The 3518-nt window shown below is 61.5% G+C and overlaps 1 non-coding gene across 1 annotated transcript; it reads right to left on the bottom strand.

Annotated features, from left to right (window-relative positions):
• Nucleotides 1-2327: 2327 nt before the first annotated feature.
• On the bottom strand, nt 2328-2401 carry TRNAT-AGU (transfer RNA threonine (anticodon AGU)). The gene has a single exon. It is a non-coding gene; the product is annotated as a tRNA-Thr (tRNA).
• Between the last annotated feature and the right edge of the window lie 1117 nt (nt 2402-3518).

Genomic DNA, 3518 nt, shown 5'->3' with positions numbered 1-3518 from the left:
ATGTGCTGCTGCCAGTGCCCAGAAACTGTGCCCCTGCCCTTACGTGCAGGTTTTTCCCTCACTGATACCGCTGGGCAGGAACTGCAGCAGAGCAGAGCATGGCCATGGATGGGCTGTGCAGCTCCCAGGGCCGGGCACCACAGCCGGGGAACAGGGAGCTTTGGTGCAGACCTTGCCCAGGTCCTTGTCTCAGGGTTTTCCATTCCACCGCACGGAGGCAACTGGTGAAGGGGGATCGGGGCAGCACTGGCCACATGCACCACAGCCCTGGGAAGGGCTGGAACAGCTGCTCCTCTGCCTCCAGCCCCGTCCCCTCCTGCCTTGCTCTGCCCCTTCCCTGCCCTGTCTCTGCCCCTCCTCCTCCTCCCGCGTTTGACGGTGGGTGCAGTGGGAGTGGGTGCTGGGGGGTACAAGTGACCAGTGACAGGTCCCCTTGAGCTACAGGGGGGTGAAGCCCTGGGACTGGCCATGGGCAGGAGGTCAGAGCAGGGCACCAGCAGGGGCTGCCTGGCCTGACAGTGTGTGGGTCTGACAGGCTGAGGGGAGTCCAGGGGACAATCACTAACCCCTGGGCTGCAGGCAGTGAGGGAGCTGGGAGGGACACCCCACACTGCAGACGAGTTGTTCCCCCCCGGGGAGGAAGGGCTCGGGTGTGCACAGACCCACCGCCAGGGGAAGGGGGATTGCTGGGCGTTCAGGCCATTACACCCCCAAAAGCTGCAGCTGCCGCTCTGGCCGAGTCCCTGGGAGCAGGAGGAGAGAGTGGGGCCGAGCTTTGGGCTCCAGGCCCTGTGTGTGTCTCTGCGCCCCAGGCACTTTCTCCCACCCCCGGGGTTTGTCTCCTCTCTCTGTGCCCAGCCCCAGGTGCTCCCCACTGGCGCTTTCTCAGGAGCTCCCCACACGGCATTTAAGGCACCCATGGGCCATGTTCTGCCTGTGCTGTTGTGCCAGGGGGAAGCGCCCAGCTCCCAACCAGGCAGCAGGAGAAAAAGGAACTTTCAATGGCCATTCTCTGGGCACCACTGAGCAGGGGGCCCACAGGCTCCAGGGCGGGAGGGCCACAGGGAGATCTGCGGTGGGCCCTGTGGCTGGTGCTGCAGACTGATCTATTGCTGTGAACAGCAGAGAGAGGGGAGTGTGACATTCATACCCGCTGGGCAAGCGTCTGCTCCCTTCCTAGCTGTGCACAGCCCGGCCCAGCTGCTGGGAGAGACCAGGGCCCCTGAGCCAGCCTTGGGGACAGGCCCTGCTCACCCCAGGAAGCAGCACTGCAGGGGCAGGAGTGCGCATAGCCCTGTTGTGTCAAGGACATTTTGAGGGGGAAGCAAAGGGAAGCCATAGGAGGGGTCCCAGGCTGCTCCCAGGCAGTGCGGGTGCATCAGTTCAGCACTGGGGGCAGCTGGGGGAGGGGGAATTACCACTGGGGGGCAGAGCTGGGTGTGTGCACCTGGGAGTGAGACTCTCCCTGTCGCTCACTAGCGTGGGGTGTCTCTGCAGTGGCAGGGCTGGGGCAGGAGCTGCTCCTGCAGACAGGGCAGAACGTAGCTCCTGCCGGCTCAGGCAACTGTGTATGTGTTACAAATGTGCTGCAGGAGCTGGTTAGCACTGACCTGTCTGGAGAGGGCCACGAGGCAGCACACACTGTGACCGGGATTCCCTCGTGCTCCGTGGCCCAGGACTTAGTGCTGAGCACTGGGCTGCACAGACCTGGTGGTGAATAACAAGAATCAAGGGTGTCACCTCCCTGCCTTAGTAATAGACAAAGGGCTTTGGGGTTCCTCCCATGCTCCCCAGGCCCCCTCTGCAGCCACCTCAGCCGTCCACCTGTCAGTGTCTGTTACTTCTTCCTCCAGAAGGACGGCAGCTGCCTCCTGCAGCTCTGAACTCTCCAGCACAGCCCAGAGGTGCTGCAAAGCAGGTGAGAGGCAGCCAGAAATATTTGGTCAGGCACCACTGGGTGCTGCTTTCCTCATCTCCATGGCCAGGGGAGCCACAGAGCCTCTCTGGGACTTTTCTCCTCACTCGTTTGGGTTTTGTCAATGACAAAGGGATGTGAGAGGAGAGTAACTCTCCCTCTCCTGCCCTGCCCAGACAGGGCACAGAGCCCCAGAGCTGGGAGGATCAGCCTCTCTTCTTGCAGCCAGAGGAGTCACCTTCCAAACATCAGTTCCAGCTGACTTTGCCTGAGCTCTAGTCTGTGAGTGGAGGCTTTCCAATGCCCCTCTCCCATCAGCCTTCACCTTCCCCAGCAACGGCTGGGATTGCTAAGGGAGAGCTCTTCTGTTCCCCAGACAGATGGAGGAAAACATTGCCACAGATGTGCAGCAAGGCACCACTGGGAGTTGAACCCAGGATCTCCTGTTTACTAGACAAGTGCTTTAGCCAGCTAAGCCATGGTGCAGGATCCCACCAGCAGAGCCTGGAGTCCTGCCCCTCCTTTGCTCCCCCAGCCTGAGTCCCCCCCTCACTTTCACTCTGTGCTCCCCACTCCCTCCTTTCTCCCTGTTCACACCCCAGGGGTGGGGCGAGGAGGGCCCAGCTGTGGGGCACAGTTATCTCCTGTCTCTCACGGAGGGGGGATGGGCTGTGCTGCCCCAGCTGGAGCTCGTCAGGGGGGAGTGTTTGATGCAGCGTAACGAGAAGAACATTTTGCCTTTCTGTCTCCTTCTGCCCTTCAGTCCCACTTGTGACCCTCCACACAACCCCTTTGCTCTGTTACCAGCCCAGTGCAAATCCCTGTGCCCCGGGGGTGGGGCTGACTTTACAGCTTTCCCTGTGTGAAACCTTTGAGCAGGGCCGGGGACTTGGCAGCCAGTCAATGGCCTCCCAGGGGCTCTTGGCTTTTCCAGGAGATCCCACAGGGAGCCCTGGCCCAGACTCCTCTCAAAGGGACCAGCTGCCCTTTGGATCCTCTTCACAACAGTCACTCACCTGCAGGGAGTGTGGAGCTGTGTAGACGGGACTGGCACTGGGGGCCCAGCTCAGAGGTGCCCTCAGGCCCCGTATCCGGACAGCGTGTGGGAAGTGAGGGGCACCACAGAGCTGGGCTGGTAGGGGCTGCAAGTCATGAGTAAGAGGCTTCCCAGGGCTGATGGGGCTGTAGGTCAGGAGTGAGGGGCACCACACGTCTGCACTGGCGAGGGCTGCAGGTCTGTGGTGAGGCCCCTTCGCTTCACAGGCTCCCTTAGTGCAATTCACTCCCTGGGCAGCACAGACAGTGTGTGCTGGGGCCAAGGGCGGCTCTTCTGCTGAGTGTGAGCCCTGCTGTGTCTGCCCCACGCAGGGAGCTGGGGCTGGGATATGGTCCCAGGGGATTTGCCTGTTGCCCTGGGATCAGATCTGTGGCTCCCAGGAGGAGATGGCAGCTGGCAGAGGGGGAATCCAGGCCGCCTGAATTGGAAAGCCTCCGGGCTGCTGTAATAAGAATGGAACTGAGTTGATGCCACCGGCTCATGTAGACAAGCTCTGCAGTGCAGCAAGGGACTTTCTGGGGTGCAGCTCACAGCACTGAGGCACAT

The sequence above is a fragment of the Carettochelys insculpta genome, chromosome 7 (genome assembly GCF_033958435.1).
Source record: "Carettochelys insculpta isolate YL-2023 chromosome 7, ASM3395843v1, whole genome shotgun sequence".
NCBI lineage: Eukaryota > Metazoa > Chordata > Testudines > Carettochelyidae > Carettochelys > Carettochelys insculpta.
The sequence above is the reverse complement of the archived record's forward strand: the minus strand, read 5'-3'. Positions and strand labels throughout refer to the sequence as shown.